The following is a 20,518-nucleotide window of genomic DNA, read 5'->3' on the forward strand; positions in this document are numbered from 1 at the left end:
CGCTGTGATGCAGGAGTGAGGAGCCGCTTGCTCTAGGAGCAGCAGGTCTGACCAGGCTTGTCTCTGCAGAGCAGGAATGTGGGCAGGTGCCTGTGTGCTCTGCTCTCCGCATGGGTCATTCCCACGTCACCCTTACCTCATCCTTACGGAGCTGGAAGGGCCTGGAGGGTGGTGGTTTCTCTGTCCCAACCTCAGGACTTCCCAGTGAGTTTGGTTGTTGCGTTCAGCTCTGTCCTGCAGCTGAGCCTTCAGCGTGAGGTTAGTGTAGCGCTCGCCTGTGAGAGGCTGCCAGTGTGTCAAATGCCTTTACACAGACACCTCAGTAACAAAAAGAGAAAAGTCCCAGAGAAAAGAAATGTTCTTTTGCTCATGCTCGCTCTCTCGGTCCCATCTCGGAGGCCCCCGACAGTGTGGCAAGCTGGAAGGACACCAGTATGTACAGTGACTGCGGCCGACGCGAGCACGCCATGGAGAAGTGCACGTGGACTTGAGTCTGCAGCCTGGTTTTCAAGGGCTGTGTGTACCCCACACAACACGGCTTGTTTGAGCAACATCACCCCAGTCAACGGGACCTATTTGCGATCCTTAGCTAAGCACTGATTGTCTCAGGGAACAAAGCATCCATTACTATGACAAATACACCTTGATACTCAAGATCAATAACCCAATTCATCTGCCATCCTACTAACACAAGCAGCAGTTCGGTCCACTTGATCCAACACTGGAATAGCCAGTGCCAAATTTTGCCGAAGAAATCAGACATTTTCATAGGAGGCTCCTTGGTTTCTATCTTCCACACACAGACACAGACGCTCCTCATTCCCCAACCACCACAGCCAGCCACTTCTTACCATCTCCCCGGCCATCCAAAGCACTTGTGACCTGGAACACTTATTTTCCTCTAATCTTCTTGTAGACTGTAATAAGGATTGTAGTTTATGGCTGAATGTTTTGTGACTGTTTTGGAGCATATTTTTTTCTGTTCGACTGTAGGCCCTGGAGAGTTGAGAAGTAGCAAATTTTCTGTTCAGGTTCCCACTGCTGGTTAGTTTAACGCCTTTACCACTTGGAGTGCGGGAAACGAGGTAAGTCGGCTCGCGTGAATTGCGCGTACTCCGCGGGAGCCATCTTAACTCCGTTCATATAGATTTGCGGTGGAGTGCGGGAAACGTGTAAACTCGGGCCGATTGTAACTGCGTATTACCAAATATTTGTTTGTTTGCCGTTCACAAAGATACCTACCTGCGTATGCGAACCGCCATCTTATATTTTGGCGGGAAATTCACCCGACACCGTAGTGTTACTGAGTGTATCTCTATATAAGGTGCCGGCAATACAAGGGTAGTCTGCCCCGAAAGAGCTGCCTTCCAGGGATAGTGCCACAGGACAGGGGACCTGGGCCCGAGGGGTCTGCCTAGGGCTGCCGACAGTGTGGGTTTCTTGACTTCATGCAGGAAGAGTTTCACCAGAGTCCAGGTGACTATGAAGGAACAGTTATTAAAGCTGGGGATGTAAAACACAAAAGGGCTTAGTCTAGAACAGCGGTTCTCAACCTGTGGGTCGCGACCCCTTTGGCAGTCGAACGACCCTTTCACAGGGGTTGCCTAAGACCATCCTGCATATCAGATATTTACATTACGATTCATCACAGTAGCAACATCACAGTTATGAAGTAGCAACGAAAATAATTTCATGGTTGGGTCACAACATGAGGAACTGTATTTAAAGGGCCAGAAGGTTGAGAACCACTGGTCTAAAGAAGCAACAGCAGAGCCAGGCTGGGCTGCCCTAACTCTCTGGGAAGTCAGGGAAAAGGGGGCCTTGGAAACAGGTTCAGGGCACTAGCCTGCGATGACCTGGCCTGCCCAGTGCCCCCCAGGTTGCAAGCCTCTGGGGTCCTTTACGGTTTAGGAGAGGCATGCCTGTGGGGGCAGAAGAGGGGGGAGAGAATGGTGGGAGCTGCTCCCCAGAGGGAGAGAGCTCCTGGGTCCTTTGTCTCGAGGCTTTTATTTCTCTCTTGCAGGCAGGAATCTTCGGGGAAGCCTCAGGGGAGGGTTTCAGCAGAATATTCACCAGTTTTCCAGGTGTGCTCCTTCAGGACGTGGTCTCCACCGATTGGTCAGTGTCAGGGCTGGGGGTCATCAGTCACTGCAGCTGGTCCTGGTGTCGCCCACCTGGTTCTGCTGCCTTTCTGGGTCTGGAACTGAAACACAACTGAGGCTGAGATGTTATCTCTAGGGGGTGACCTGTAGCTGCGGTAAATTGCCGTCAGTGTGCTCAGCTGTGGGTCTGCTGCCCTGCTCCCCTTGTCCTGCTCACTGGCCTGTGCCAATAGCAGTAACATCCTTTTTCCTGGGTGCGTGCGATACGCCCCACACCGTCCCAGATGCTAGAGATTCACGGAGAGAAAAGAAAGACTGAAACCCATGCATTCTTTTTTATTTTTTAAATCTTCACCCGAGGATATGTTTTTATTGATTTTAGAGAAAGAGGAAGGGAGAAAGAGAGAAACATTGATTGGTTGCCTTCTGTACTCACCTGCAACCTTTTGATGTATGGGACAAAGCTCCAACCAACTGAGCCACCTGGCCAGGGCAACCCATGCATTTTTGGGGAGTCTACTTTCTAGTTGGGGAAAGACAGACAATGAATTAAGGAAGTAATGTATTATATGTGTTGGGGGGGGGGGCGGGGGAAAGCATGGGGTGTTAGCGAATTTAAATTTTAGACAACATGTACCAAAATCTTGAGTCTGAAGTCTTATGGGTCAAAGGAAGGCCAGGCCAGCTGGGCCTGGAGGCACAGGAGAGTAGTGTGAGACTGTCTCCAGAGGCAGACAGAGTCCAGGGTCCACACGATGTGCTAATAAGGATCTTGTATTTTATCTGTAGAGCAAATGAAAATCAATCAGAAATTGAAACGAGTGGTTTAATCATTAATTTATAATTCAACGGAAAAAGGAATCAGTTTTACTGCATTTAATTTTTAGTATTTTCAGAAATGCATGTGGTATGCAAAACAAGATACATTTGAATTAGAAATCATTCCCTCCATTAATACATAACTTCAGTAGGGAAAAGATAATATTTGCATGCAAGCAAACCCTCCAAATATGTATCAGTGCTCAATCCAGCAATAAGGTATAGAGAATAAATTTTTAAATCAATGATGTAGAAGCTGAAAAATAACACATTAATCTTCATTCAATACTCATCCCAGAAATGCGGTTTCATAAAGAGTTCTCAGCATCTGGTATATTTTTCATTTTCTAGTCTCAATTGATCTCAGCTAATAAGGAGGCTGTTGTGCAAAAGAATGGTCTTGTTCAGGGTGATTTACCGCGGTTAAGATGGTGAAGGAAATTGGAAATTTATAGATCCGTTAAAAAGACCATCGTGTCAGGCTAATTGAAACATTTTGGCCACCCCTTATAATCACACCCATTTTTAGGGTGCCAAATGACTCTCTACGGCAACCGAAGAATTGCCCCTTAAACACACTGCAGAGTGATCATCAAATAGTTATTCATTAAGCAGCTCAACGAGAATGTCCACATTCTTTTCATCAGCAGTTCTGTTTCTTAGAACCAAATATTCATCGTATATAGTATTGAGTCATGATAATGAGTACAAAAGTAGTTATTATGAAAAATAATAATTTTTTCAAAAATAAAAGATGTATTGCCCTGATCGGTAATGAAGATATACGGTGCCTGTGACTGAGTTTTGCCTGCATAGCTCTTCATGTTGTTTCCTATCTCTGTCTATCCCTGACCAGACAAAAAGGGACAGAATCTAATGAACACAATAAAACGATGAATAAAATAGGACCAGAGGCATGGAAACATAGAACGGACTGGTGAATCTCAGAGGGAAGGGGCAGGGAGAGATTAACCACAGGCTTTGCATGCATATATGCATAACCCAAGGACACAGACAATAGGGTAGTGAAGGCCTGGGGCAGGGCAGGAACTAGGGGGTGGGGTGGGGGAGCAAGGGGTAAAAAGGGGGGACATCTGTAATACTCTCAACAATAAAGACTAAAAAAAAAAGAAAATTAAACTGGTTAAAAAAAGGGGACAGAATCTAAGGATTATCAGATTTGGCTGTAAAATGTTTTCTACACCAACCACTTAAAGGATATAAAGTGAGATGCAGCTTTACCGTAATATCACCTGTATTGGGCATAACCTACCCAAAGCTGATTCTTACACCATCCTTTCCCTCTAGAGCAGCAGTTCTCAACCTGTGGGTCGTGACCCCTTTGCGGTCGAACGACCCTTTCACAGGGGTCACCTAAAACCATCCTGCATATCAGATATTTACATGACGATTCATAACAGTAGCAACATTACAGTTATGAAGTAGCAACGAAGATAATTTTATGGTTGGGTCACAACATGAGGAACTGTATTTAAAGGGCCAGAAGGTTGAGAACCACTGCTCTAGAGTTTCATTATACCTGAATGCAATCGCATGTAATTTGGGGCTTAATTAAGGAACACACAATTTATCTCTCAGTTAATAATTATAGCTTTCATTTTGCCAGAGACCTAGGAGTCTTCCTCTCATACTCCACATCCAACCCATCAGCAAGCCCATGGGCTCTCACTACTACTAAACCTGACCCCTGGCCGCCACCACCAGTGCTAGCATCCTGCTCCCACCCTCTCTGCTCTCTGCTAGATATCACAGTCGACTTCCAACCGACCTCCCAGGATCCCCTTGACCTTGCTGCTGTCTCTCTGCAGAGTGAGCTAGGGTCAACCACCCCCCCTCTCCCGCCCCCCCCCGTCGACTTTTCAATCCCCTTCATGAAGTGCTACCGAGCCCCACCCACCCTCACATTGTTAGGGGCAGAAGTAGAATATTGGAAACTAACTCTAATTATAATAAATATTAATCATCTGTTAACCATGATGGTTCTGTTCTGATTAGAGAAAGCACATTCTAACCTCGCTATGAGTTGTACTTCCTGGGACCTGGGAGCTCACATCAGAATGCAGTCCATCCTCCCTCGGAGAACTGCCTATCATTATGGAAAGACTTACAACCTCGGGGCCAAAACAATCCAGTCCAGGAGGCACCTGTTCTTTACAACCCCAACAGCTATTGCCTGTAATCTGGTCCCGGGTGCAGGAGGAGGAATCAAGCCTGTTTGTATGGCACGAGAAGCATTTGCTGCCTCTCGTCTGGGCTAAAGGCATGCATTTACTGCGTGAGCCTGATCAAGAACTGGTGGCAAGAGACCTCCTGTGGTCCTTGCCTGGTCTCCTCGCCCTTGGTCTGATCCACTCTGGGATGAGAGACATTGCTCTGCTTCGGTGATTTTTTAAACGCAGGGCATTCTGAGGTGTCTGTGGCTGGACAGACAAGGAGCATGGTGTGAAGCTCTTGTCTGTGGGTTTTGCAAGGCTGTAAACATTGTATATTAGGGTGTTATTTTCCTGGTGTAACTTTGCCTATAAGCTTGCTTAAATTGTTCAATGATGGGTGCTGGCGGCCTGATCCCAAAAGGTACTCCATTGGTATGGATCTTGGGAACTGGGCTACTGACACTTATCCACCAATGAAAAAAAAAAAAGAAAGAAAAGAAAGGAAAAGGGTGTTTTACCGCAATAGTGCTTGGCCTCACTCTTAAATATCCTCTTAACTGGGAACAAGAGATTAGTGTTTGGGAACACATGGTGTGAAGCTCTTGTCTGTGGGTTGTGCACGCCTATAAATATCATATATAAGAGTGTCTAATGATTGTTTTGTGTCTCTTTGTTGTTTGATTTAATTGTTTAAAGATGGGGCATATCCCACTCTGTGAAGGGGGGCGGGGGGAAGGGGCAGCTGCTTGTAGCAGGCTGACCCCATAGCATTGACTGCAGGAACTTCCCAGCAGCTGCCAAGACTTCCTAATCTTGGGGACCCTCCCTGCTCTCCTTCTCAAGACATCAGATGCCTGAAATGCTTGGCTAGTGAGAGTTTGGTCTGTCTGTAATGTAACTTTGGTTAAAGATGTTCTTTGCTTGCTTCCTTATCTTTTGGGGACTTAGTTTATGAACACAGGGAATCCTCTGTCTTTGCTGTTTGGACTTTGTGCCACTCAGAAGCAAAGGTCATTTGCTGGGCTGGGTTAGTGTAAAGTAAGATTCTAAGGCTAAAGTCCCAGTCCCTCCTTTTGGGAGTACTCATTGATTTACTGTAGGGGGTGTTTTGTTTCTGTTTTGAAATAGGGTAATATTTCTTCTTATATGCAAGATTTCATGTTGTTACAGTCTATTCAGAAAGAAGAGTATGAAAAATAAACTTTCTAATTCCCCCCCACACACAAGTTTTTCTCCTAGAAGGGCCTGAGCTGCAGAAGTGTCCTTGGGCAGGGGCCACTCCCAAGTTGTAAAGAAAAAAAAAAAAATAGTAAAGACCTTGGTAACTAAAACTTTGGAGTCCTGTTGTAGAAATTATTAAATAGCTAGGTATTTTTAAGTAAATGGATACTGAGATATTAATCTGAGTTTGCCCACTTTTGACATTCTATTACAGAAGAACTAGAAAATACACTTGAACTTAGTGAGTGTTTTATAATAGAAATATGTCTCTCAAAAGTGTAATGTATTTGCCAATCTTAAAGAATGATAACTGCTTAATTTTTGGTGGTCACCTAAAAATTAAGGTTTCTAAGAGTTAAGAATCTAACCAATTGGAAAGAAATTGTGTAGTTTTGGTAATAGAAAGCATGAGGCACGGAGATGCATTTGGAAGGAAAAAGAAACTGAGTTCTAAAGCTGGTTAGATCTGAATGGGTAAGAAGGTTTGTGAACATTGTAAGAAGCTTTGTGAACATTATGGAAGGGTTGTGAAGAGAAATTTTAAAAGGAAATTATAGGTAATCTGAATAATAAATTTAATTAGATAGATGAATCTAAACTAAGCTAATGCAGAATTTGTTTAGTCTTTTCTAGTGTATTAAAAGGAAAAAAAGTCTTTCCAGATTTTGCGCAGGAAGCAAAAGTTCTATAAATTATTGAAATTGACATATAGTTTGTTATATTAATCAGGTACTTAATTACTTATAAAAAGTGATCTTCTTAATTGTGGGAACTGAAGTTTTGCTAGCCTATGTCTGTGTTTAATACCGTTTTGCTACTTTGAATGAATAAATAGTCTAATATTGTTTCATAATAACAATGATTATATATAATCTTTTGTTCAAAAAAGTTTGACAACCTTCCTAGGATTTGAATTTTAAGAAACTTATTTTTTACATAGAGTTGGTTTTAGGCCATTCCAATAAACCCTGGAATGCCTCAAGAATTTGTTTTCTCTCTTTATGAAGAAAATTTTCTCCTTAAGGTACATGGGAAACTTTGTCAAATAAATAAATAATAACTATATTCTACTCATATGCACATTATTAAAATAGATTCTGATATGCTCTAATTGTTATTCTGGAATATTGTGTTTTTCAGAAAGGACAAGATTCCATGTAATTTGCATTTTAATAAAATCCATAACTGTGTCCTTTTAAATTTCTTCTTCTTATTTAGAGATATTCACTGTTTTGTTATAATGCTTTTGGGAAAATGTTACATCTTCTGAGGGATCCATGGAAAGAACTCTGACATTTTCAGATCATCACCTTCGACATGGATGAAAATTATTAGAACTCTATAGAGTATCTGGGTCTATAGAAGTACTGGCAGGAAAAATCAGGAGAAACAAAAAACTGATTATGAGACTGAATGAACTAATAATAATTATATAGTTTTTGTACTTTTGTTGAAAGTATTGCTGATTTTTAATTTTTGTTTTTCAGACATAAGGAAACTTGTTTATTTTCTTACAGCAATTTGGTAAATTATCTATTTTTCTCCCTACCCTACCCCTCCAGACTTTGGCAATTCTTAATAAGTGAGTCATGGCAATACTTTCTTTGTATGAGTTCAATAAGACCAGTTTCCAATTGTGGTTTTATTAACCAAGACTATGACTGGAATGTCATGTCTGAAAGAGACATGCCCTGACTCTGGATGTTACCAGAAAGCTTTAAAGAATGAAGACTGACTTTGAGGCCGATAAGAGCACCTTGGAGAAATAGCCTGGTACCTTGCTTGGTCAATGGTTCATGGCTATCTTTCCAGGTAAGGAATGAAGGTTGCTTTCCTAAGAGATGGCAAGGAAAGAACCCCAATACATTTTGGGAACCTCAAGAATGTGAGGAATTGGCCTAAGTCTACAGGTATTTCAGGAAAACCTAATAGCAATTAGATGGCTCAGCTTCTTTGCCCTGGGGAGCCAATTAAAGCTCAATCATGAGATTCCAGCAAAGCTCATTTAAAAAAAAAAAAAGCCTATATGATCAGTTGCTATTCTTATTGTGTTCATGCAAACAATCAGCCAAATTAAAACTAGACTTAATACAGAATATAAATTGGTCTTAATTTGGCTCCTTAATAAAAATGAGGGTGATTATAAAGGGAAAACTGTGTTTTGGTAGACTCTATAACACACAGTTGTGAATATTAAACTCAAAACTTTATTTTTTTTCACCTGTGAATTGAACTGGATCCTGAATTTATCTCTAGCTTTTACCCTAATAATACTAACATTTATAACAAAGTTTGTCTCCACTAGGTTAGAAGCCCTATTCATACTCAGAGAATACACTTCTAGACACCATTGCCACCTCCTTCTGTGCCCAGGCCTCATCGTCCCTCTGACAGAGAGCAAGGATCTCCTGGCTCTGAAAGAAATCTTCAACTCTCCTCAGCTTGAAGCAGTTGCAGAAGTGACACTGCACCCCTTTTATCTGAGAGAATTCAGAGCCAAGCTCCTTGACGGGGGTTGTGGTGGGCAGTTAGACAGACCTGAGCAGAGCAAGGACAATGGGCCAACCAGAGGAGAAATGGATGGGACCCTGAGAAATGCTTCTCACCACTCAACTGCTCTGAAGCCTGCAGTGGAGGAACCTATGCAGAGCGGACCTCTACATTTTGCTGAGTAGGAGTTGGGACACTTATTGCTAACATAGAGAACTAGTGGCCTGGTGCACAGATTCGTGCACATTGAAAGGAAATTAATTAGAAGAAATATCTTAATATCACTATTCGCCCTTTCTCTATAATAGAGTGTCAACCAAATTCACGATCGACAATGACAGATCAAAACACGCATGCAATTGGCGCCAGTGAGAGCTTTATATGTATCGTGCATGCACGAGTCAACGTTTATTTTTAAATTGCCAGTGTGTGTCATATGTACTGGCTGGTTGGTTGGTCGGATGGTCAGACTTACATACGGTCAGTCACTTAGCCTTTTATGTATGCAGATTATTCCATTCGTTTTGGGAAGAAAGTCGCATACTGGGACCCACTGTCTGGGAAAAGGATGCAGGAATGTTTTCTCTAAAGGTTGCTGCAGTCGTTCCCAGTGGCAAATGGCTGACTTTTACTGGGTGTTCTAGTTATTATCTTTCAATATCTAATAACTACAATATGAACTGTTCTGATAATTTCACACACACACACACACACACACACACACACACCCCGCCCCATAGTAATGGAATACTAAGCTGTTGGCTGGTTGGTTTCTGATATGTGGGGTAAGTGTTTATTCATATATCCCCGCTAACAGCACCAGGGTGTGGGGGACTGTTCCTTAGGATGACTGACTGTCTTTATCTCTCAGAAACATCACACGGTCCGAACCAAAAGAGACCTTCTCAGGGCCGTGGCACTGGCCTGCAATGACAATGCCCTCCTGTGGAGCCCTGCTGAACACACTGCTTTAACCATTTTGTTATGCTGGTAATAGCAGGCTGGCTCCCTTCAGGTAGAAGTGACCCGGCTGGCTTGTAGCATGGTGAGAGCCCCGAATGCCCCTTCCAGGGCTATACAGGGGTAAATCACGAGCTGAGCCAGGTCAGGGAGGAAGTTCTAGAGAATCAGGCAGCAGCCAATTATTTATTGTTGCGGCATAACCACAGTTGTGAGGAATTTAAAGGAATGTGCTATTTTAATCTTTCTGACAATTCTCAATTGATAGAAAACAAGATTCAACAAATTAGGGAAACCATCTCCCAAGATCCTGCATTCGCTGTATTCCATCCCTGGGAACGCTTTCAAGGCAAAAAGCAAACGCAGTCCAGCAGGATGAGATTTTTCATCTAAAACTAATCTCATACCTATGAGATGATAGGAAAAGCAGGAGTGAATGTTAGGGGCAGAAATAGAATATTGGAAACTAACTACAATTATAAGACGTATTAATCCTGCTCTGTTAACCATGATTGTTCTGATTAGAGAAAGCATAGTCTAACCTCGCTGAGAGTTGTACACCCTGGGACATGGGAACTAACATCGCAATGCAGTCCGTCCTCCTTCCGAGAACTGCCTATCATCATGGATTTACAACCCCATGGCTGAAACAATCAAGTCCAGGAGGCACCTGCTCTTTACAATCCCAAACCCCTATTACCTGTAGTCTGGTCCTGGGGTGCCCAGAGGTGACCACCCTCCTGCAAACTCCTCCCTCCCCCGCCACCTCCCCTCCCCCCTGCAAGCTTACATGATGATTATCCTGTGCCTACTTTCCCAGGCCTGTAATTCTTACTTTCCCACATAATCTTTGTCCTTCTACCCAATTTAAACAGCTGGCTTATGGGGAGGGCAGAGCAGATCTGTGTGGATGACCTGCTGCTCTCCATACTGCGGCTATTATTGGAATAAATGCTCATATATGATCCAACCCCGTCCCTGCTTAATTGGCTGGAGTAGTGACAGGCGGCCCAGACCCCTTGGTTGTCCAGTTACAACATCACCAGTCCCTCCCTGACCAACCCCCACTGGTCCACTCTGCTCCAGCTGCCCTGGCCTCACACCCCCTGGGCTGGAACTCACCAGGCATGTTCTCACTGCAGAGCCTCTGCACTGGCTGCTCTGCTGTCTGGAAGCCCGACCCAGACACCGTTCTGCTCACTCCTGGGGAAGCCTGGAGTTAGGACGTGGAATGCATGATAAACTCATACTCAGTGAGGGGAAACTTTTATTTGTCATGTGAATTGTGGATTATCTTACCTTTGTTTTATTTATTCTCTGTACATTAGTGAGCTATTGCCATGGGGATGCTGTTAGGGTTGCCAAAGGAGGAACGCACGAGGCCAAAGTGGAAAGGGATTATGAATTTATTAGGTCATCTGGAAACCAGATGGGTTGAGCCCCCAAACGGTGCCAGCATCCAGCAATGGGGAGACAGAGATTTTAAAGGCCTTTAGGGGGGCTTTTCCTGGGTGGAGAGTTCTCTGGGTGGGTCCAGAGGGGAAAGGTAGTGGTCTTAGCAAATGGAATGTGCAAATGGATAGATGATAGCAAATGGTCTAAAAGTGAAAGGGAATGTCAGTTGTGAAATTATCTAAAAGTCAGTTTCCAGGGGAAGGGGTATCTACTCAATTATTTGATCAGACCTAATAGCTTCTGTGTTATAAAACACCCCAAATCTCCAGGACTTACAGCCATAAGCGTTTACACTCAAGCTCACAGACCAGCAAGCTTATTGAAATCGGCTGGGCTAGGAAAGGCTTGCCTGGGTAGCTCTTCTTCGGACCATGGTTTGACTGAGATTGGCTCCATGTTTGGGTGGGGTTTAGGTCTATTCCACCTGTGTTCGTTCTGGGGCCAGGCTGAATGGCATCACTATAGGTTGAAAGAATTACGATGATGAATGAAACATTGGTCCAGCCACCAAAGTGCTATAGCCAGTAAGGGAGAAGAAATGCATAATAACAATTATAATAAAATTGAGAAATTACTAGGCTTAACAGAGAAGTACTGATAAACCATTAGGAGAGTCCAAAAGAAGGAGTGACTACTTCACAGTGGCAGGAGTAAGGGAAAGTCTTGGAGAGGAGGTGAAGTTTGAATTTGGCCCTCAGCTTGGGTAGGAATTTGATTTGTGTACGAGTAGATGGAAGGAAGGACATTCCATGGCAGGGGAGGCAGCACAAGACCCAAGGTGGGAAAGCCAAGGGCATGTATAGTAAACCTGTAATGATTCAACTTGGCTCATACATAGAAGAATTAAGAAAAGTCATTTATTTACCAATAAAAGTTGGATATCTAAAAAGTATACTCGGGCCAATTATACTACAATTGACAGCAAAAGCAGACATGGTCCCTGTCCTCATGGAGCTTACATCTTAGAGGGGGAAACAAACTTAAAAAAAATCATACAAACAAACACCAAATCCAGTCTGGGAGTAATGCTTGAGGGAGATACGAAGTGAACAAGTAACAGCAGACTGTGCAAGTGAAGGGAGAACAAAGACTTTGCTAAGGAAAAGATACTTGAGGTGGTAGCTAAGGGAAAGCAGAAACAAACTAGAATGAACGGGGGAAGAGCATTCCAAGTAGAAGGAACAGTAGGTGTGAAGGGCCTGTGGCCACAGGGAGCACAGCATAGAGGAGGCAAGTGAGAGAAAATGAGTGAAAGAAAGGGAGGCTGGGCCAAGATTTGAAAGACTTTAAATGCCAAGTAGAGACATTGCTCTGTAGACTATGTGAGCTCCTTGAGGTCGGGGGTCATGTCTTCTGTATCAGGCCTAGAGTACTGCCTGATATGCAACAGATGCCCGAACACTGGCTGCATTGGCGCCAGTGCAGATGTTATCACACGGTTAATGGAAGCCACTGGAGGCTTCTGGTCAGGTCAGTTGTACTCTCTGGGTAGTTCGGGTAAGAAAAGGACGCTGGAAGTGCTACCAGAGCGGGTGCCTGATATTTTGCTGATGCATCAGGACTTTCCAGATGAAAGGATAACAAAACCACACTCTGAAGGTGGGACAAGAGGAAAATCTGGTTCCAAACTGATATGATGATAAGAATGAATTTAAAGTTGAATTTTTAAATGTAGCTTGCCAGGACCCAGCCCAGACCCTCTACATCAGACCCGGAGTCAGGCATAGGCAGCTATATCAACAAACACTCCACCTGACTGTCATGCTCAAGAAGTTTGGGAAATTATGGCAAAGAGAACACTCAATGGACAAACGAAAGAGCTGGAAGGTAGGTTCAGGAAGTAGTTGGAGAGTGGGGAGTGAGTGCTGGAGCCTGTGAGGAGTGTTACCACTAAAGCAGGTCCTCACTAAGCTAAGGAATCCTATGAATAATGGGAACCAGGGGAGGGAGGAAGTGAGCTCTTTGGGGGAAATTACAGGAGAATTGAAGCGTGCAGGTGTGAGAGGCATTTCCATGGCACAACTGACAGTTCAGTGGGTGCTTCCCTGGGAGAAGAAAGGAGAGGTGGAGACTGCTCTCCCCAGGGAGGGTCACAGGGCAGGAAGGCATTCCTTTTTCCACTGGAGTTTTACATGACAAGTGACACCACGCACCTCACTTAGCCCAACCTCTCCTAGGATGGAAACACAGACCTCCAGGTTGGGAGAAGGTTACTGGGGCTGGGAATATGGGCATGGGAGTCACTGGAACTGTTGGCTGAAAGGGTGAGGGCTATGCGCTCCCCACCATCTTGCCTGTATCCTCCATGTTGGGGCCACGTGTAGCCTTCTTCCCGGAAGCCCAGGCCTCTGCTGGCCGCGCCCGGGATTTTAAACTAACCAATGACAATCAAGGGAAGTGCACGCCATAGATATGACCACATCCTGTGTAACAAGACCCAGCTCACGCCTGGCCAATCGGCAGGGCCCACAATCCCCTTGCGTCACCCCCCTATTTAAGCCGGATTTTCCCATGGGAGGGCACTCTCTCTTTCTGTCGCCGGGCCAGCCGGGAGCAGGGCCGGGCCGGCCGGGAACGGGGGGTCGGTCTAGCTAGCCCAAAAAAATAAAAGGTCCTTCTGCTGTTGCATCGAACTGGCTCCCAGTGTGGAATTTTTTTTTGAGGATCTTGGAATCTGGGCATAACATTTGGGGTCTCGCCCGGGATCCTCAAACCCCATTCAGGGACTCCCAGCTCGGAGGACTTGGCTGACCGCGGTATGTGTCGTTTATGTTTGTATTTGTTTGTTTCTGTGTGAGCTCACTTCTGAAATCTGTATTCGCCCACATTGATCGTGGACGCACGAGGACAAAGGGCGGGAGGAGTCGGGGGACGCCTCGATCCTCCATCTGTATCTGTAGAAGTAGCTTTGCTTCCGAGGTCAGGAAATCTGTAGGCGGGTAGCTTCCGCTGGCTGTAGAACTAGCTTTGCTTCCGAGGTCGGGAAATCTGTAGGCGGGTAGCTTCCGCTGGCTGTAGAACTAGCTTTGCTTCCGAGGTCGGGAAATCTGTAGGCGGGTAGCTTCCACTGGCTGTGGAAGTAGCCTTGCTTTGTTTTCGGTTTTTACCATCATGGAGTTGGAAGATTATTTTGGTTTCGCGTCCATGGAGTTGGAATACTGTATTTTAGGGCCCCTTAGTTGTCTGTGTTTGTGTTTTTTTGGTTTTATTTTGTGGATTTACTGAATAGACATTATGGGACAGACTCAAACTACTCCTTTAAGCATTATGGTCTGTCATTTTAAAAAGGTAGAGGAAAGAGCCAGCAACCTCAGTGCGGAGGTTCGGAAGGACCGGTGGCGGGCCTTTTGTTCCAGGGAGTGGCCGACTTTTAATGTCGGGTGGCCGCCGGAGGGGACTTTCGATCTCCCCACCATCCACCGGGTTAGGGATATCGTCTCCCAGCCCAAAGAGGGACATCCTGGTCAACTCTCTTACATTGTTACTTGGCAGGACCTCGTGGAGGATCCACCATCTTGGCTTAGGCCCTTCCTACCTCCACACCCTCCGGAGCCAGAACCCATTCTTGCCTTGCAGGAAGCGGAGAAGAGGAAGGAGAAAAAAACCACCCTGCCGTCAGCTCCAGCTCCCCCCTACCCGGTTTTGCAGGGGGGAACTGAAAAAGAGTTAATTTTTCCTCCCCCATATCATTTCCACAGGATGCCGGAGAGATTTGATCCTGCCCTGTGGCGGGAAGCTGACGCAGTTCCAGGAGTACCTGGGGGTGGAGTTCCTGGAGTGCCTGGGGATGCAGTTCCGGGAGTGCCTGGGGGCGGGGTTCTGGGAGTGCCTGGGGGCGGGGTTCTGGGAGTGGCCTCAGTTCCGGTTCCGGTAGGAAGCCCGCCTCTCACCCGGCAAAGAGCTCAGCAGGAACTGTCTGTCGCAGCCCCCGACTCCACTATTAAGACCTTGCCCTTACGGGCCGCTGGACCCCCGGATGCGAATGGCAACCAGCCCCATATCTATTGGCCTTTCTCAACTAGCGATTTGTATAACTGGAAGGCACAGAACCCTAAGTTCTCTGAAAAGCCGGGGAGACTTATTGACTTGCTAGATTCTGTTCTTTTCACCCATCAGCCCACATGGGACGACTGTCAGCAGCTTTTACAGGTTCTGTTCACAACGGAAGAGAGAGAAAGGATCCTCAATGAAGCCCGGAAGATGGTTCCTGGTGTGGACGAAAATCCAACCACAAACCAGGCCCAGATAGATGCCTCTTTCCCTTTAACTAGGCCTGAATGGGATTTCAACACGGCAGAAGGTAAGGAGAGGCTCTCGGTCTACCGTCAGACTCTAATGGGGGGTCTCCGTAGGGCTGCTAGGAAGCCCACCAATTTGACCAAGGTAAGGAACGTACAGCAGGGAAAAGATAAGTCTCCAGCTGCCTTTCTAGAACGGATCATGGAGGCATATCGCACCTACACCCCCATGGATCCAGAAGCCCCTGAGAATAAGGCAGCTATAATCATGAGTTTTATAAACCAGTCAGCCATGGACATTAGAAAAAAACTGCAGAGAATAGATAAATTAAAAGGAAAGAGTTTACAGGATTTACTGGCAGTGGCAGAGAAGGTGTTCAATAACCGAGAATCCCCTGAGGATAGACGAGCCCGCGCCATGGTGGCTGCCAGTGACAAGCAGACCCGAAACCTGGCCAAGATTCTGCTAGCCACCACCACGGAGTCCCCTGAGGAGCGGACCCGCCGCCTTCGCCAGCTTGCTGATGGCCAAGAAAGAAGTAAAGAAACCACCCGGAGTGGGAAAAAAAAACTGCAACAGAACCAGTGTGCTTACTGCAAAGAGATAGGGCACTGGGTCCGAGAATGCCCAAAGAAGGCCAGTAAAAGGGGAAGCAAGACGGACCGGGTGGAGGTCTTAGAGCTGGAAGGACTGAGTGATTAGGGAAGTCGGGGTTCGAACCCCCTCCCCGAGCCCAGGGTAACTCTTAGAGTGGAGGGGACCCCTGTTGACTTCCTTGTCGACACTGGAGCACAACATTCGGTTCTCCGCACACCTCAGGGGAAGCTTGCTAATAAAAAGTCCTGGGTGCAAGGGGCAACTGGCATGAGCCAGTATCCATGGACTACCCGAAGAACAGTAGATCTAGAAACGGGCCGGGTATCCCATTCCTTCATGGTAATACCGGAGTGCCCCTACCCCCTTTTAGGACGGGACTTGCTAACCAAGATTGGAGCCCAAATAACCTTCAGACAAGGGGGGCCTCAGGTTACCGATAGCGAAGGCCACCCCATCCAGGTTCTGACTCTGAAACTGGAGGATAAATATCGCCTACACCAGGGGGCGCCCCCAGTAGAAAACAATATAAATAAATGGCTGCAAGAATTCCCCACAGCCTGGGCAGAGACGGGGGGAGTAGGACTGGCCGCCCACAGGGCCCCAACCCTGGTTGAGCTAAAACCAGGAGAAAGCCCAATAAGAGTAAAACAGTACCCTATGTCCCAAGAGGCTCGGAAGGGAATCCAGCCTCACATCCGGAGACTGCGAAGCCTAGGGGTACTGGTTCCATGCCAATCTGCCTGGAACACCCCCCTCCTGCCGGTCAGAAAGCCCCACACGAATGACTATCGACCAGTCCAGGACCTCCGGGAAGTAAATAAAAGGGTCCTGGATATACACCCAACCAATCCTAACCCATACACTCTCCTAAGCTCTCTGGCACCCTCTAGAGTCTGGTATACCGTACTAGACTTGAAGGATGCCTTTTTCAGCCTGCCGCTAGTGCCTCAAAGCCAGCCCCTGTTTGCCTTCGAGTGGCACGACCCAGAGGAAGGCTACAGTGGACAATTAACCTGGACGCGATTGCCCCAAGGATTCAAGAATTCACCCACCATCTTCGACGAGGCGCTGCATGAAGACCTTGGTGAGTACAGGAAAAAGCACCCCAATCTCACTCTCCTTCAGTACGTAGATGACATCCTGATTGCTGCGGATACTGCCAAAGATTGTGAACAAGGGACCAAAGATCTGCTGGCCACCCTAGGGACCTTAGGGTACCGGGCCTCTGCGAAGAAGGCTCAGATATGCCAAAAGAGGGTGAGTTACCTGGGGTACATACTGGAGGGCGGACAGCGGCGGTTATCAGATGCTAGAAAAGAGACAGTCTTGAAAATCCCTGCTCCCACCTCCCGGAGGGAGGTGAGGGAGTTCCTAGGATCGGCTGGCTATTGCCGCCTCTGGATACCAAGTTTTGCTGAGATCGCCAGGCCCCTATATGAAGCCACCAAGGAGGGGAAGGCCTTTAAATGGACTGAGACAGAAGAAATGGCCTTTAATCAGATAAAGAAAGCTCTTTTAGCTACTCCAGCCCTGGGCCTACCAGACATTACAAAACCCTTTCGCCTCTTTGTAAATGAGCGCAAAGGAGTGGCAAAAGGGGTTTTAACCCAGGCTTTAGGCCCCTGGAGTCGCCCAGTAGCATATTTGTCTAAAAAGCTGGATCCTGTAGCCGCCGGCTGGCCACCGTGCCTAAAAATCATTGCAGCAACCGCGCTCTTAGTCAAGGATGCTGACAAACTGACCCTGGGGCAGGAGATCTGGATCACAATCCCGCATGCCATTGAAGGGATCCTAAAACAGCCTCCTGATAGATGGATGAGCAATGCTCGCATGACCCACTATCAAAGCTTGCTGCTCAACCCCCCTAGAGTGCGGTTCCTTCCCAGTGCGGCCCTCAACCCTGCTACCCTGCTACCTGACCCTGACCTAGATGCCCCACTACATGACTGTGCGGGAATCCTGGAGCAGGTACATGGACTTCGGAAGGACTTGACCGATCGGCCCCTCCCGGATGCAGAGGCCACCTGGTTCACGGATGGAAGCAGCTTCGTGCGGAACGGGTGCAGGTACGCAGGTGCGGCGGTGGTTGCCAACACAAACACTGTGTGGGCGGAGGCTCTGCCCCCTGGGACATCAGCTCAGCGAGCAGAACTCATTGCACTCACCAAGGCACTGACACTGGGGGCTGGAAAGCGGCTTAACGTTTACACAGACAGCCGTTATGCATTTGCTACAGCTCACGTTCACGGGGCAATCTACCAGGAGAGAGGGCTATTGACAGCAGAGGGACGGACAATAAAAAATAAGCAGGAAATCCTCGACCTGCTCTCAGCCTTATGGCTTCCTGCCAAGTTAGCCATAATCCACTGCCAGGGACACCAAAAAGCCAATGACCTGGTAGCTAAAGGCAACCAAAAGGCTGACCAGGCTGCAAAGGCAGTAGCCCTTACCTCGGTCCCTACCATGGCCTTACAACTACCAGACCCAGGGGACCCAGTCCTACCAGACCAGCCCAAGTACTCCCAGGAGGAGTTGCAACGTATCAAAAAGCTCCCTAAAGCCCAGGAAATAAAGGGATGGTGGCATACACCAGAAGAAGAACTTATACTGCCAGACTGGCTCGGGGACACGATATTAAAAAATATGCACCAATCCACTCACCTGGGAACCCGAAAAATGAAGGACTTAATCCAACATGCCAGGATCAAAATTCACCAGCAGAATACCAAGATAGATCAGGTTGTGTCAGCCTGCAAGACCTGTCAACTCACAAACGCAAGGATTGGATCAAATAAAAAAGGAACCAGGCTCAGAGGCACCAAACCTGGAGCACAATGGGAGGTCGACTTCACTGAAATTAAACCAGGGAAGTATGGTTATAAATACCTTTTAATATTTATAGATACCTTCTCTGGCTGGGTAGAAGCATACCCAACCAAGCATGAAACAGCTCAGACGGTGGCCAAGAAGCTGCTGGAAGACATCTTACCCAGGTATGGTTTTCCTGCTATGATAGGATCCGACAACGGGCCAGCCTTTATTTCACAGGTAACACAGGTAGTAACCAGGGCTATTGGGGCAAATTGGAAACTACATTGTGCTTATAGACCCCAGAGTTCAGGTCAGGTAGAAAGAATGAATAGAACTCTAAAAGAAACCCTTACCAAATTAACCATGGAGACTAGCGGGGACTGGGTGGCTCTCCTACCGTATGCCCTTTACCGGGTAAGGAACTCCCCTTATACCCTGGGCTTTACTCCCTATGAAATCATATTTGGCAGGCCACCCCCTATCATTCCTAACCTTAAAGCTAACTTTCTCGCTAAATTTGAAAATCAAGAACTATCTCTTTCCTTAAGAGGGCTCCAGAGGGCACACAAGGACATTTGGCCACGCCTTCGCGCCATCTATGAGACCAGCCCAATTCCAACTCCTCATCGACACAGACCAGGAGATTGGATCTACGTCAAAAGGCATCATCAAAAAACTCTTGAGCCACGTTGGAAGGGTCCCTACACTGTGGTGCTAACAACCCCCACTGCTCTCAAGGTAGACGGCGTCGCGACCTGGATCCATCACACTCACGTCCGGTCAGCGGACCCATCCACGGTCCAAAAAGACTTCATCACCAAATGGAGCGTCGAAAAAGATCAACGCAACCCACTGAAGCTCAAACTACGGCGTGCTCCACCTGCCTGATGCTGGTGACATAACTCGCAATCACTCCTGTCGCCAGGAGCCCCCACAATAGACTTAGATGATGCCTGCATCTGCATGAACATGACTCCAAAGAGACAGGGACAATTTATAGAAAAATTGGGGATAGACTTTAATATCACATGTTTAATAGCGGAAGATTTGGCTGCCTGAAAGCGGCCATAATGCCAGTATTATATTCCATTGTGTTAATATGTTACATTAACCTTTAATTCTCTTGCAAGTTTGAATGTATATTGGTTATCCTAAAAAAAAAACTGTGCGGGATGACCCCCGAAAGTAAAAAGTGCCTAGCTGCCAAGAGGGCAGGTGCCCAACTGAACAGGGAACGGTGCCCATCAGGTTTTGGTCGCTGTTGAGAGACAGTTGACAGTTGACAGCCTGTGTACTGCTTGCAGGCCTGCATGACCATGCCCATGTCAGGGATAGTAAAGCTAGAAAAAGCCTGGTTAGAATAAAAATCTAAGGCATGGTTATGCATAAAAAAAAATTAGCAAAGAAAATCAGAAAATCTTAAAATAAATCAATATATTTTTCTTCTTATATAATTCCTCCGAAATCTGGCAATACATCTCTTTGCATAAATTCAATAAGACCAGTTTCTAATGATGGTTTTCAGTTACCGAGGAATTTTTAAAAAAAAAATCCTATTTCAATAAAAATTGTTACTTTCCCTTCCACCAGACCATTTGTTAAAATATGCCCAGTACAGGCCTCTAGCGACGGTGGAATAGAAATGCAGCC

Source organism: Myotis yumanensis, unplaced genomic scaffold, assembly GCF_028538775.1.
Source record: "Myotis yumanensis isolate MYYU_CA2020_CCGP unplaced genomic scaffold, mMyoYum1.0.hap1 SCAF_15, whole genome shotgun sequence".
NCBI classification, from domain to species: Eukaryota; Metazoa; Chordata; class Mammalia; order Chiroptera; family Vespertilionidae; genus Myotis; species Myotis yumanensis.